This window comes from Triticum aestivum, chromosome 7D (genome assembly GCF_018294505.1).
Source record: "Triticum aestivum cultivar Chinese Spring chromosome 7D, IWGSC CS RefSeq v2.1, whole genome shotgun sequence".
NCBI classification, from domain to species: domain Eukaryota; kingdom Viridiplantae; phylum Streptophyta; class Magnoliopsida; order Poales; family Poaceae; genus Triticum; species Triticum aestivum.
In genome coordinates this window covers 123,726,069-123,742,153 of record NC_057814.1, presented here as the reverse complement: position 1 = coordinate 123,742,153, position 16,085 = coordinate 123,726,069, and positions in this window count along the sequence as shown.

Below are 16,085 nucleotides of genomic sequence, written 5' to 3'. Positions count from 1 at the left end.
GGGGTTGTGATACTTATGTGAAAAAGTTTCAGCATGATAAACTCGAACCCAAATCGGAGAAGTGTGTCTTCATAGGATACCCAAAAGAAATTATTGGGTACACCTTCTATCACAGATCCGAAGGCAAGATCTTTGTTGCTAAGAATGGATCCTTTCATGAGAAGGAGTTTATCTCGAAAGAAGTGAGTGGGAGGAAAGTATAACTTGATGAGGTAATTGTACCTTCTCTCGAATTGGAAAGTGGTTCATCACAGAAAACAGTGTCAGTGATGCCTACAACAATTATTGAGGAAGCTAATGATGATGATCATGAAACTTCAAATCAAGTTACTATTGAACCTCGTAGGTCAACCAGAGTATGTTCCGCACCAGAGTGATATGGTAATCCTGTTCTGGAAGTCATGTTACTAGACCATGACGAACCTATGAACTATGAGGAAGCGATCATGAGCCCAGATTCTGATAAATGGCTTGAGGCCATGAAATCTGAGATAGGATCCATGTATGAGAACAAAGTATGGACTTTGGTTGACTTACCCGATGATCGGCAAGCTATAGAGAATAAATGGGTCTTCAAGAGGAAGACGGACGCTGATAGTAGTGTTACTATCTACAAAGCTAGACTTGTCAAAAAAGGTTTTTGACAAGTTCAAGGTGTTGACTACGATGAGATTTTCTCACTCGTAGCGATGCTTAAGTCTGTCCGAATCATGTAAAAAATTGCCACATTTTATGAAATCTGGCAAATGGATGTCAAAACTGCATTCCTTAATGGATTTATTAAAGAAGAGTTATATATGATACAGCCAGAAGGTTTTGTCAATCCTAAAGGTGCTGACAAAGTGTGCAAGCTCCGGCGATCCATCTATGGACTGGTGCAAGCATCTCGGAGTTGGAATATACGCTTTGATGAGGTGATCAAAGCATATCGTATTATACAGACTTGCAGTGAAGCCTGTATTGACAAGAAAGTGAGTGGGAGCACTACAACCTTTCTGATAAGTATATGTGAATGACATATTGTTGATCGGAAATGATGTAGAATTTTCTAGAAAGCATAAAACAGTGTTTGAAAGGAGTTTTTCAAAGAAAGACCTTGGTTAAGCTGCTTACATATTGGGCATCAAGATCTATAGAGATAGATCAAGACGCTTGATAATATTTTTCAATGAGTACATACCTTCACAAGATTTTGAAGTAGTTCAAAATGGAACAGTCAAAGAAGGAGTTCTTGCCTGTATTGCAAGGTGTAAAGTTGAGTAAGACTCAAAACCCGACCACGGCAGAAAATAGAAAGAGAATGAAAGTCATTCCCTATGCCTCAGCCATAGGTTCTATAAAATATGATATGTTGTGTACCAGACCTATTGTGTACCTTGCCATGAGTTTGGCAAGGGGGTACGATAGTGATCCAGAAGTGGATCACTGGATAGCGGTCAAAGTTATCCTTAGTTACCTAAGAGGACTAAGGAAATATTTCTCGGTTATGGAGGTAATAAAGAGTTCGTCGTAAAGAGTTACGTTGATACAAGCTTTTACACCGATCCGGATGACTTTGAGTCTCAATCTGGATACATATTGAAAGTGGGACCAATTAGCTAGAGTAGCTCTATGTAGAGCATTGTAGACATAGAAAATTTGCAAAATACATACGGCTCTGAATGTGACAGACTCGTTGACTAAACTTCTCTCACAAGCAAAACATGATCACACCTTAGTACTCTTTGGGTGTTAATCACATGGCGATGTGAACTAGATTACTGACTCTAGTAAACCCTTTGGGTGTTGGTCACATGGTGATATGAACTAATGGTGTTAAATCACATGGCGATCTGAGCTAGATTGTTGACTCTAGTGCAAGTGGGAGACTGAAGGAAATATGCCCTAGAGGCAATAATAAAGATGTTATCTATATTTCCTTATATCATGATAAATGTTTATTATTCATGCTAGAAATGTATTAACCGAAACTTGATACATGTGTGAATACATAGACAAAAGAAAGTGTCCCTAGTATGCCTCTACTTGACTACCTCGTTAATCAAAGATGGTTAAGTTTCCTGACCATAGACATGTGTTGTCATTTGATGAATGGGATCACATCATTAGGAGAATGATCTGATGGACAAGACCCATCCGTTAGCTTAGCATGTTGATCGTTCAGTTTTATTGCTATTGCTTTCTTCATGACTTGTACATATTCCTTTGACTATGAGATTATGCAACTCCCGAATACCGGAGGAACACCTTGTGTACTATCAAACGTTACAACATAACTGGGTGATTATAAAGATGCTCTACAGGTGTCTCCGAAGGTGTTTGTTGAGTTGGCATAGATCGAGATTAGGATTTTTCACTCCGAGTATCGGAGAGGTATCTCTGGGCCCTCTCGGTAATGCACATCATGATAAGCCTTGCAAGCAATGTGACTAATGAGTTAGTTGCGGGATGATGCATTACGGAACGAGTAAAGAGACTTGCCGGTAACGAGATTGAACTGGGTATGAGGATACCGACAACCGAATCTCGGGCAAGTAACATACAGATGATAAAGGGAATGACGTATGTTGTTATGTGGTTTGACCGATAAAGATCTTCGTAGAATATGTAGGAACCAATATGAGCATCCAGGTTCCGCTATTGGTTATTGACCAGAGATGTGTCTCGGTCATGTCTACATAGTTCTAAACCCGTAGGGTCCGCACGCTTAACGTTCGATGACGATTTGTATTATGAGTTGTGTGTTTTGGTGACCGAAGTTTATTTTGAGTCCCGGACGAGATCACGGACATGACGAGGAGTCTCGAAATTGTCGATAGGTAAAGATTGATATATTGGAAGGTAGTATTCGGACAACGGAAGGGTTTCGGAGTGTATCGGGTACATACCGGAGTACCGGAGGGGTTACCGGAACCACCCGGGGAAAGATATGGGCCATAGGAGGGAGGCTAACCAGCCCACAAGGGGCTGGTGCGCCCCCCACAAGGGAGGTAGCTGAATTGGACTAGGGAAGGGGGCGCCACCCCTCCCCCCCTTTCCTTCTCCTACTCCCTCTCCTTCCCTTTTTCCCCCTCCGGTAGAAAGGAAAAAAGGGGGGCGAATCCTACTAGGACTGGAGTCCTAGTAGGACTCCCCTCTCCTTGGCGCGCCCCCTTGTGGCCGGCCTCCTCCTCCCCTCCTTTATATACGGGGGAAGGGGCACCCCATAGCACTTTAATTGTTCTCTTAGCTGTGTGCGGCGCCCCTTCCACAGTTTACTCCTCCGGTCATCGCGTCGTAGTGCTTAGGTGAAGCCCTGCGCGGATCACATCACCAACACCGTCACCACGCCGTCATGCTGACGGAACTCTCCCTCGACCCTCTACTGGATCAAGAGTTCGAGGGACGCCATCGATCTGAACGTGTGCTGAACACGGAGGTGCCGTACGTTCGGTACTTGGATCGGTTGGATCGTGAAGACGTTCGCCTACATCAACCGCGTTAACCTAACGCTTCCGCTTTCGGTCTACGAGGGTACGTGGACACACTCTCCCCCTCTCGTTGCTATGCATCTGCTAGATAGATCTGGCGTGTGTCACATCCCTAGTTCTGGTATGACCTAGACTAGCTAGTCATGTGTGCATCATGTTTAAATTTCAATGAATTTGAAATGGGGACATGTGAAAGCCTCAGAATTCATTTCTGAAAATGACCAAGATAAAAATTGCTTCAAATAGGTCCAAGAAAATGTTCATGTTTCTCTCTGAAAATATTGGCCAGAGGTAAAATTCAAACCAATATTTTTAGGAGCTCATAAATATTTATTTTGGGCATTTGGAGTTAATACAATAACTATTTGCATTGGATTCATATTTGCTATATATTTAACATGTGTCCAATAATTCTAAGAAATTGTGAGGGGCTTTGGTATAGTCCAACTAGTCCCTACTAAAATTATTAGAAGAAAACAAATTGATTTAGTATTTTTATTAAATCAGAAACAAATGTCAGAAATTAGAAAATAGAAACAACTAAGAGAGAGAGAAAAAGGAACAGACTTACCTGGCAGCCCACCTGGCCCAACTACTGCTGGCCCAGCCCACCGCAGCTGCCACCATCGTCAACCTCTCCTGCCAATAGGCGGAGGGCGTGTGCCCGCGGCACGCACGCGCAGCGCAGCGACACCTCCACCCTGCCTGCTTCTCCCCTTGACGGTCTAGATGCTCTGGAGGCGTCACGCTAGCCCCCCCCCCCCCCCCCCGAACCCCCTCATCCTCTCCGTGCTCACTTTCCCCTCCTCTGCTCTCTCCCCGCAGCGTGCCCAAGCTCCTCGCAGCGTGCTGCCCCTCGCCGACATACCCACCGTGCTCCTCATGATCACCCGAAGTGCCCAGGAGCTCCGCCTCGACCACCTCTTCCTCCTCGCCGAGACACGCGAGTCGGGAAGCCCTGTTCCGTCCTGAATGCCGTCGTCTTCTTCCGCGGGATCTGCCGATCGCCGTCGCTGCTCCGTCGTCTGCGGGCCTTCCCCGAGCCCGCCGAGCACTTCAATCGACGCGTTGTGAGCCTCCGGTCATTTTCCCCCTAACGCCGCGTCCTTTTGCACACCATAGCCGTCGTGTTCGTCGAGGCTGAAGCTCACCTTCGCCCGAGCTCGTCGCCGGCGTCACTCCGGTGACCCTTTGGTCATGCTAGCATGCCCAACAGCCTTGTTAGCACGTGCAGCCGCCGTAGATGCCAAGCAACGCACACCTTGCTCACCGTAGCGACGAATCCGTCGACGCCCGAGCTCCGGTCGCCGCTGACCTCGACGCCATCGTCGTTTCCGGCCGCCCCAGCAGGTGTTGCTTGCACCGTTGGATGCGCGCGTTCTCCAGCTCCGCGTAGATGCTCTCCGCCGCTCCTTTCGACGCCGGAGGAGCAATCCCGAGCCCTCCGCCGTTTCTGGCCTCGCCGGCGCCAAGTCGCCGATGGGTTTGACCCCGTCTGACCAGGGTTTGACCGCCCTGGGTCACTGACATGTGGGCCCAGTGCCCTAACTATTTAGGTATAGGATTAGATTAGTACTAATTAAATTTGTTAACTAGCATAGTCGCTGACATGCGGGGCCCACTGGTCAATTTGACCTGGATCGCCCTTGTTGACTTGCTGACATCACAGTGACATCATGCTGATGCAGTAAATGTTTTCTGGGATTTTAAATAAATCAGAAATGATTTATTTATTTCAGAAAATACCCAAAACTTCTAAATATCATAGAAAATAAACCGTAGCTCAGAATGAAATAATTTATATATGAAAAATTATCAAAAAAAATCCAAAGAATCTGTTTATGGCATTTCCATGCATGTTTGAACAACTTACAGCTACTGTATATGATAATTTGAATAAATGGCATTTTAAATGTCTTACATGGAGTTTGAATTTGAACCTTTGGTTCAAACCAACTTCATTTAATATGGTTGCTAGTTGCATTAGCTCAATCTACAACATATTGCCATGTCATGACAATGCATCATATTGTTGCATTGCATTGATTGTGTTCTTTCTCTGTTGCCGGTGTTTGTCCCCTCTCAGTAGACGTTGTTCCGACGATGTGATCGATGACACTAATGAAGACACAATGCTATCTTCAGAAGTGCCAGGCAAGCAAAACCCCCTTGTTCATTCCAATGCAATCCCACTCTCTCGCTCCTGCTCTCTTTTACTGCATTAGGACAACAATGATTCAACTGTTACATGTTGCGGTAGTTGAACCCCGTTCCTCTGCATGACCTGTCATTGCCATAGTAAATAGATGAAACCCACTAGCATGAGTAGGAGTTGTTTGAGCCCTGATGTGCCTACTCATTCATGCTTGTTTGTCATACCTGCTACTGCTTAGAGTTAAGTCAGGTCCGATTCATCAGGGCTGAATTGGAATGGTGACGAACATGTCCTACTATGTGTGAGCTAAGTGTGTGAACACGATTTGGTAAAGGTAGCGGTGAGAGCCCATGTAGGAGTACATGGTGGGTTGTCTAATTGAAACCGTCCTCAGGAACTGAGTTCTGTGTTTGTGATCCATGAACAGCTACTACCACACGTTGGGCCCTGAAATATGACCCCGCTTGACTTATTAACCCCCCCCCCCCCCGTCCTCTGTCCAGGAGTTGCAAGTAGTTTCTGGTGTTTGTAGCATGCTGGAGGCCGTGTGCAGCGCTGACCCGCGGGGTGGGTTGTGATGCGGTAGGCACGTGGCACGGTGTACCGGGACGCCCGTTTGGTGCCTCGGGAACCCTGCAGACATCATTCGGGGCCGTAATGGAAACCTCGGCCGGACTCCCTGCGGATGGAACCTAAATAGGCGATAAACCTAGACTAGGGACTTGTGTGGTTAGTTAGGTCGTGGTCTACACCCACGTCGGCTTTCGCTTGAAGTCTGCCGAGCACATGTCATGTGCAGACGCTAAGTGGTGGAAACATGTGTGAAGAAGTACACCCCTGCAGCGTTATAAATGATCTATTCGAATAGCCGCGTCCACGGTAAAGGACCTCTGGGTTGCCTATACAGTTCATAGACAAGTGAAAGTGGGTACTCTAAAATGCGCAAGATACGCGTGAGTGCTCTGGATGGCGTTCTCGTAGGGAGACGAGAGCGGATCCATAGTGGTGTATTGATTGGTGAATATGTGGACTCGTGTGCGCCACCTCAAAAGAGTTACTTGCAGACATAGTTCAGGATAGCCACTGAGTCAAAGCTGGCTTGCTGCAGTCAAACCCCACCATCCTTTGTTGATACTGATGCATATGTAGCTAGTTCTGATGTAAGTCTTGCTGGGTACATTTGTACTCACGTTTGCTTAATTTATGTTTTTGTAGAGAGACTTCAGTCTCACTAGTAGTTCCGCGTGACTTCGACATTTAGCTTGTTACCTCAGCTACGATCTTGTACCCTTGGGAGGGTCTTGTAGATAGTCAGGCTTCTTGGCCTTTTTCATTTGTAGTTGTCTATACTCAGGCATGTTATGCTTCCGTTGCTTGTATGCTCTGTATGTTGGGTCATGTGACCCCTGTTGTAATAAATGCTATGTGGCTCTTCTGGGCCTTTATCTATATGAGTTGTTGAGTTATGTTGTGATGCCATGTTGTACAGCACATACTTGCATGTTATGCGTACATGTAACATTTATTGCTATGTGTGGAATCCGACAATCTAGTTGTTTATTCTTGGTAGCCTCTCTTATGGGGAAATGTCTCCTAGTGCTTCCACTGAGCCATGGTAGCTCGCTACTGCTCCGGAACACTTAGGCTGGCCAGCATGTGTCCTTCTTCGTTCCTGTGTCTGTCCCTTCGGGGAAATGTCACGCGTTGTTCCTTTAAGTCCTTGTAGCTTGCTATGACTTGGGTTCATAAGTTGATGACCGACACGTTCGTTGCTGGGTCATGTATGCCTGTCCCTGTAAGTTAGTGCCACCTTGGGTTTACGACTAGTCATGTCGGCCCGGGTTCTCTGTCATATGGATGGTAGCGACACTATCATATACGTGAGCCAAAAGGCGCAAATGGTCCCGGGCCAGGTAAGGTGGCACCCGTGGGGATACCGTGCGTGAGGCCGCAAAGTGATATGATGTGTTACATGCTAGATCCCGGTGTGACTTAGGATCGGGGTCCTGACAGCGTGAGCGTAGGAAATTTTTTGAAATTGCATGCTACGTTCCCCAACACTAGATGCATGCTGGATAGCGGTCGATGTGTGGAGTAATAGTAGTAGATGCAGGCAGGAGTTGGTCTACTAATCTTGGACGAGATGCCTATATAATGATCATTGCCTGGATATCGTCATGATTATTTGAAGTTCTATCAATTGCCCAACAGTAATCTATTCACCCACCGTTTGCTATTTTTCTCGAGAGAAGCCACTAGTGAAATCTACGGCCCCTGGGTCTCTTCTTTAATATATTTGCCTTTGTGATCTATTTTATTTGCTTTTATTTTCAAAACTATTAAACCAAAAATACAAAAATACCTTGCTGCAACTTTTTTATTTGGCATTTGATCTATCAATCTACTACAATTTTTATCCCGTCCGCTAGCCAATTTCTGGCGTCGTTGCCCGAACGGGATTGACAACCCCTTTAACACATCGGGTTGCGAGTATTTTTTATTTGTGTGCAGGTGTTGTTTACGTAGTGTTGTTTGGTTCTCCTACTGGTTCGATAACCTTCGTCTCATCACTGAGGGAAATACCTACCGTCATTGTACTGCATCATCCCTTCCTCTTTGGGGAAATACCGACGTAGTCTAGCAGACATCGGCAATGAATAAAACATTATATCTCAAGTACGCCCATTAATGTTGAAAGCAATTTTATCCAAACTATGACACTGGAAGAACACATAAAAGAAACCTTCCGGAACACTCCAGAATCATGAAAAAAGGAGGTACGTGATATGGTAAGTAAACGAACTCCAAAAAATTCGCAAAAATATTTTCTATCCGTTTTGGAATATAACAAAAATTAGGAAAATAAGAAACAACCAGGAAGGTACCCGAGGTGGGCACAACCCACCTGGGCGCGCCTATTGACCTCCCTATCGTGGACTCTGTTTTTCTTCCACACTTCGTTTTTCTTCCGTTTGCTTGTTTTCCAAGATAAAAAATCTTTATATACCCCCCGAACCTATTGACCTCCGTATCGCGGAGAAATCTCCTGTTTTCTTTTCCTTGCTATTTTCTGACAAATCTAATCCACCATGGCCGCTTCAAGCTCCTCCAAGGACAAGTTCTTCGAGAACGTCATCAGCCCATATTTGCGGGAGGTGACGCAACACCCTCAAGCTATCCAGATGCGTGAGGGGTGCTCCACATCCGCAATGTGCAAGGCCCCAAGGGGACTGGATCCGTGGAGGCTATGCTTGAAGCTATGGAGCAGGAAGTCTTTCGGTGAAAGGGGATGGTGGAACGTGGACTTAATGCCAATCACCTCATGATCACGGACGATACCCGTGATCTCAAGGTGGATGGCAAGTCCATGAAGGACATCGTCTTCTCCTTCAACGAGCAAATCAACTTCCTCTAGAGCCAGATCTACGACCTTCAAAACCAAGACTTTGAATATGAGGCAAGGTTTAAAGGTATGAGTTTGGCTGCCAGTTGCAGGACCCGAGAGACTCACTCCTCCTCTTATGATGGTGAGCCTCTGCCATGGAAACCCGAGGACAAGATCGCTACCACTTCATCACCACCACCCCGTTCTTCATCACCAAAAGAAAATTGAGTACCGGGTATGGGCACTCCCCTTGGCTTGCGCCAAGCTTGGGGGAGGTGCCTGGGTATCGTATCACCTCCACTATCTTTTGCCTTTATTTACCTTAATTCGATCCATAGTTATCTTTTGCTTTAGATGAATAGAAGTTTAGTTCGATCCTTTCTTTTCGAGAGTTTGCTTAGTGATATATCCTTGTAATCGTGTGCGAGATATATAATGAATTTTAGTTTGAGTTTTGCTTTCTTTACTTTCTTGTTCAATAAAAAGAAAGGAAATAAATGAAAAAGATCATATGCTAATCTTATGGTAAGTAATGACACCACATAAGGAAAAGTATAAGTAGAAAATTTTATTGGAGATTGACAAACATAGCATTGGTCAATGATGCAATTCATGAAAGAATTAATAAGGGGAGAGAAGATTGATATGCAAATACACTATCTTGGAAATCCTTTGTGATTGTGAACCCCCATCAAAATATTATATGCCAAAATTGTTGATGTTGGACAAGGAAGACAACGTAATGATTTATGTTTGTTCATATTAACATAGAAGTTATATTGTCAAAGATCCTTCAACATGTGGTGCTTGCCCCCCCCCCCCATCTTTGCTAGCCAAAAATTCCGCACCAAGTAGAGATACTACTTGTGCATCCAAAAACCCTTAAACCCAAATCTTATTTTCAAGAGTCCACCATACCTACCTAAGGATTGAGTAAGATCCTTCAAGTAAGTTGTCATCGGTGCAATAAGGCAATAAAAATTGCTTCTAAAAGTGTTAAATCATTTAGTGTAAAAGAAAATTGAGCGTTGTACGAACTTGTGATGGCAAAGAATAAAAGCGACATATTGCATAATAAAGGTTGCTATCATAAGGGGAAATATTACGTGACGTTCTTTTGCACTAAGGGATTGAGCATACAAACAAAAAGCGCATGGCAACCTCTGCTTCCCTCTGCGAAGGGCCTATCTCTTACTTTTATGTATTTACTTTCATGCAAGAGTCAAAGTTTTTCTCTCTATTCCTTTTTATTTTTCTCTTTTGGCAAGCATCATGTGGTGAGGAAAGATCTAGGCACATATATCCAGTTGGATATGGGTAGCATGAGTTATTATTGTTGACATCACCCTTGAGGTGAATACGTTGGGAGGCGAAACTATAAGCCCCTATCTTTTCTATGTGTCCGGTTGAAACGCTTTGCTCATGTGTATGCGGTGAGCGTTAGCAATCATAGAAGACTATATGATGGTTGAGTATGTGGACTTGCCTAAAGGCTTTGATACGTGACCCTTCCTGAAAAGATGATGAATTGTAGTTGCAAAGTTGACTAAGAACAAAGTTTGTTGGTTTCCAATAGAGTTTATGCTTTATACTTCGATGTTGTGATGAATTGTTACTTATTCATGAGAAGTCTATGATAAAAGTTATATGTTAAAGTTTGTTGCTGTTATAATAATTTACATGATGCTTCTATGTCAGTATTTTGTTTTTATCGACACCTTTCTCTCTAAGCATGTGGACATGTTTTCTATTTCGGTTTTCGCTTGAGGACAAGCGAGGTCTAAGCTTGGGGGAGTTGATACGTCCATTTTACATCATGTTTACCTACTATTATTTATATTGTTTTTATGCATAATAATGCCTTTTGGAGTATTTCTAATGCCTTTTCTCTCATAATATGCAAGGTTCACACAAAGAGGGAGAATACCGGCAACTAGAATAACGTCAGGCTACCTATTCTGCACAACTCCAAATGAACTGAAACTTTACGGAGATTTTTTATGGAATATATAAGAAATATTGGAGCCAATAAGTACCAGAGGGGGCCACCAGGTGAGCATAACCCACCTCGGCGCGCCAGGAGGCCCAGGCACGCCCTGGTGGGTTGTGCTCAGCCCAGCCCACCTCCGGTTCCCATCTTCTGGTATATAAGTCATTTTGACCTAAAAAAATAAGGAGAGGACTTTCGGGACGGAGCGCCGCCGTCTCGAGGCGGACCTTGGGCAGGAGCACTTTTGCCCTCCGGCGGAGCGATTCTGCCGGGGGAACTTCCCTCCCGGAGGAGGAAATCATCGTCATCATCATCACCAACAACTCTCCCATCTTGGGGAGGGCAATCTCCATCAACATCTTCAACAGTACCATCTCCTCTCAAACCCTAATTCATCTCTTGTGTTCAATCTTTGTACCGGAACTATAGATTGGTACTTGTGGGTCACTAGTAGTGTTGATTACATCTTGTAGTTGATTACTATATGGTTTATTTGGTGGAAGATTATATGTTTAGATCCAATATGCTATTTAATACCCCTCTGATCTTGAGCATGATTATCATTTGTGAGTAGTTACTTTTGTTCTTTAGGTCATGGGAGAAATCTTGATGCAAGTAATCATGTGAATTTTATATGTGTTCAATATTTTGATAGTATGTATGTTGTGATTCCCTTAGTGGTGGCATGTGAACGTCGACTACACGTCACTTCACCATATTTCGGCCTAAGGGAATGCATTGTGGAGTAGTTATTAGATGATGGGTTGCGAGAGTGATAGAAGCTTAAACCCTAGTTTATGCGCTATTCCGTAAGGGACTGATTTGGATCCAAAAGTTTAATGCTATGGTTAGAATTTATTCTTAATACTTTTCTCATAGTTGTAGATGCTTGTGAGGGGGTTAATCATAAGTAGGAGGTCTGTTCAAGTAAGAACAACACCTAAGCACTGGTCCACCCACATATCAAATTGTCAAAGTAGCGAACACAAATCAAACCAACATGATGAAAGTGACTAGGTGAAATTCCCGTGTACCCTCAAGAACGCTTTGCTTATCATAAGAGACCATTTTGGCCTGTCCTTTGCCTCAAAAGGATTGCGCTACCTTGCTGCACTTTTGTTACTATTATCATTACTTGCTCGTTACAAATTATCTTGCTATCAAACTACTCGTTACTTATAATTTCAGTGCTTGCAGAGAATACCTTGCTGAAAACCACTTGTCATTTCCTTCTGCTCCTCGTTGGGTTCGATAATCTTACTTATCAAAAGAACTACGATTGATCCCCTATACTTGTGGGGCATCAGCGAACATGAGGCACACCAGGCTCATGGTTACAGAAGCCAAGAGAGAAAGAGGAAAGTGGAAGTGAGCGAAATGCAGAAGCTCAATGCAAGAATAGCAAAGCTAGAGGAACTTGAGAGCCAGCGAGTTACCGGCCAACCATCTCAGCAGCACGAAGATCCTTGCTTCGACACCGCCCCAGAAGCTACCCCGCCATCTCAGTGGAGAAGCAGCGTGGCTTCCACGGAGCTCGTTCAGCCTGATTTCACGGCTCCTCGCTACCCCGTGGATACTATCACGGAGGCTCAACTTGCGAGCTAATAACGAAATTCCAAAACCTGACTTTGAAGGCGGCTGTCGGCTCTGTTGTACCTCCTCAAGCTGAGGGAACTTTTCATTGCCGTCTGATTCCACATGGCTATGCTGTTGTGACGGTGGATGAAATAATGGAGGGAATTTGAGGAGCTAGAGCTTGACTACCCTACAGATGAAGGGGAGAATCATCTGGTTTATGCTTTAAGGAGTACCTGTCTATGGAGGAAGGAGTACATCAAGCTTCCAAACTGGACACCTCCTCCTCCTCCTCCGGCGAGTCAGGGCACTCCGCCTCCTCCTCCTCCTCCTCCGGCGAGTGATCAGGGTACTCCGCCTCCTCCGATGCATGAGGGCACTCGGCCTCCTCCTCTACCTCCTCCGGCGTGTCAGCGGACTCTGCCGCGTCAGCAACGGCCGAAGAGAGACGCCGCCACTCCGGCGACTAGCAATACAAGAGGCGGGAAGAAATTCAAAGTTGTTCCAAGCCTGAGGCATGTTCCAAAGTTACCATATGAGAGGACCAACGAGGAAACCGATGAAATTGTGCATGCCGAAGTGCAGGCCCATTTTGCACGGAAACCTCCACCTCCGAAGGAAACGGTAGATCCGGTGAAAGCGAAGCGCGCTCTGGATGCCCTGAAGCGACCACCACCGCCTCCGCCAGATTCCAGCTACGTCCGCTGTATTAAAAACACATATCAAGATGCACGGCGGTTGGGAAGTACTTCCAGTGATGCAAGATTAGCACAACGAAGAAGTGGGAATTCAATTCCTAGCTCAGCGAACAGGCGAAGCAATCGTGCCCCCCGCTCAAGGTGTCTAGCAATATCATCGCTAATCATCTGGGGCTAGTGCCCGGTACCAATCCTACTGATTACCTGGGCGATGATGTATAGTTTGAAATGTTAGAGGTAGCAGAGATCTTCAGATACGAGTACGGGAAGCCTCTCGTCAAACATGATCATCCTCCTCTAGCAACGATGATGCGAAAATTGCATAAATGGTACATGGATACCTGCAGGAAGTCTGAGAAGGATACTTTGATGCTGGGAATTAAAGAGGAGAATGACCTTGTTGGAACTGAGGTGATGCTTGTTAAATTTGTGGAGTTATTCCAGTTATTCAATCAAGACGCCCTCGACAAACAACTCATGACTTGCTACTGTTTGTAAGTATTACTTCTGTAATTAAGTCTCTATAGCTCAGCTCTTTCATTGCATGTATATATAATTATTCTCACTATATTATGCAGATTGAAGATCGTCGAATGCAAAAAAGCACAAATCTATGATATTGGGTTCATTAACCCACATACCGTAAATGAATGGTCAGTTAAAAACAGAGTCAAAGATACTAAGGACAACTTGCTACAATCATTATTTCGAAATCAAAACAAAGGGAAAATACTCTTTCCTTACAACTTCAAGTGAGTGTTACCGTCTTGTGCATATTCGGTTTCGCTTACTCGAGGTTATAGTAATGTAATTGATGAGTTATGCATGCGTGCGCGGCTTCCACTTTATTCTGCTAGAGATTAAGCTTGACCGGGGAGTAGTAATTATCTTAGACTCGAGATGAAAAGATCCCCAGGACTATGCGGACATGACTGAAATGCTCCAAAAGTAAGTTCAATCGATCATTATCGCACCATACCGACAACTTTGTTCATTTCCTGATATCAAGTAATTATTTTCTTTGTCTGGCAGGGTTTGGAAAGAGTTCACCGGAATGGTTCCGGGAATACCGAGGGAGCTGCAATTTACACACCCGAAAGTAAGTAGTACTAGCTAGTTCCGCGCATCTCCCATTGATTATAGTTTCATCAATACCATTTATCATGCTTGATTATCAGTTTGATTGAACTCTATTTCTCGTAAAGTGCTTGTGGCAGGAAGGCGGGAATAATTTATGTGGATACTACGTTTGCGAGTTCATCTACAGCGTGACCTCTCAGTGGGGCTACTCTGACAATCAATATGAAGTACGTAAACAATATTCACAATTTTATTTTATTACCATCAATTGACCCCCCCTTCTTTAAATTAGATGTGGCAAATGCGGGATGAACTCCTACCACATGATCGCATACGAGCAATTTAAGAGGAATTGGCGGGATTCTTTCTTGACCATGTCATAAATGAGAAGGGAGAATACCATCTGGAAATTGAAATGGATTTTAGATGTTAGGGATTGTAAGAGATGTTATATTGTATATATGTAGTAGCGTCGGATAGGTATACGAAAACATGTTGTTCGACCAATCTCTCGGAGAAAGAGAGGTCACTTCTCTCTGGATATGTTCATGACGATCTTGCGTAATTAATGGTTCCTTCATTTGCTTACTAGCTAGCGTGGGGACTTCTCTCTATATGTATAGTAGCTAGCGTCGACCAAGCACGGAGAAAGAGAGATCACTTCTTTCTATTAGCTAGCTAACACAACATGAAACCCCTAAATTAACCCTCCAAAACCCCTACCCCCCCCCCCCCTTTAAAAGAGAAAAAAAAACCTAGCGCCTGCGAGCTGCTGACGCGTGGCTTCCTTTTGGTCCCGGTTGGTGTTACCAACCGGGACTAAAGATCCTCCTGCCTGGGCGCCCCGCAGCGGCCACGTGGAGCCCCTTCTGTCCTGGTTCGTAAGCAAACCGAGACTAAAGGTTTTGGGTTTTAGTATCGACCGTTTTGTCCCGGTTCCAGAACCGGGACTAAAGGCCCTCTGGAACCGGGACTAGTTCCCTGTTTTCCACTAGTGCTAAGACAAACATGATTCTGTGTTGTCGTTCTTTATCTCTATTATTGAAACCAAATTACTAATGTGACATGATAACATATATGATGCAGTGGACAATATTCCTAAGAACTGCACGGACACAGTGTTTTATCATGTCTTGAGTACATTTTATTTTATTGTGTTGCCCATGTGTATAACTACTTGGTTCATCTAATTGCAGACTCAACTGTTGTAAGTAACTAATGATCTAATATGTTACATTCTTACATTATTAAGCAAATATTTGCATTTAGCTCTTGGTTTGAATTGGACTTTGCGCCATTCGGTGCAACAGGATACAGAATATTGCTACATTGGAAATCATCTCTCAAATAACAAAGGGTCTGACCTGGTATCTTGCGCCATTTGGTGCAAAACAACATTTGTTTTCTGAATTCATTTTTTTTGTAAAATTAGTCGGATAGTGATCTTAATGAAATATTGCATTTTTTCATACAAGTCACTGATATAATTGGCAATAAATTTTTATCACTATCTATTTTATCAGGCAAAAACACCAGCATGTCTGTGGTGCATGTATGGTCATAGCGAAGATGTGCATATGACGATGCATTGCTGACCATGGAGCACTACATGGCTAAAGGATATGTACCGCAACTTAGAGACTGGACACAATGCCATTTGCTCCTACCACCATGCAAGTGGTTGATGCTTTAGTGTTGAACTATTGATTAGTCCCTCTTTTTTCTTTAATCT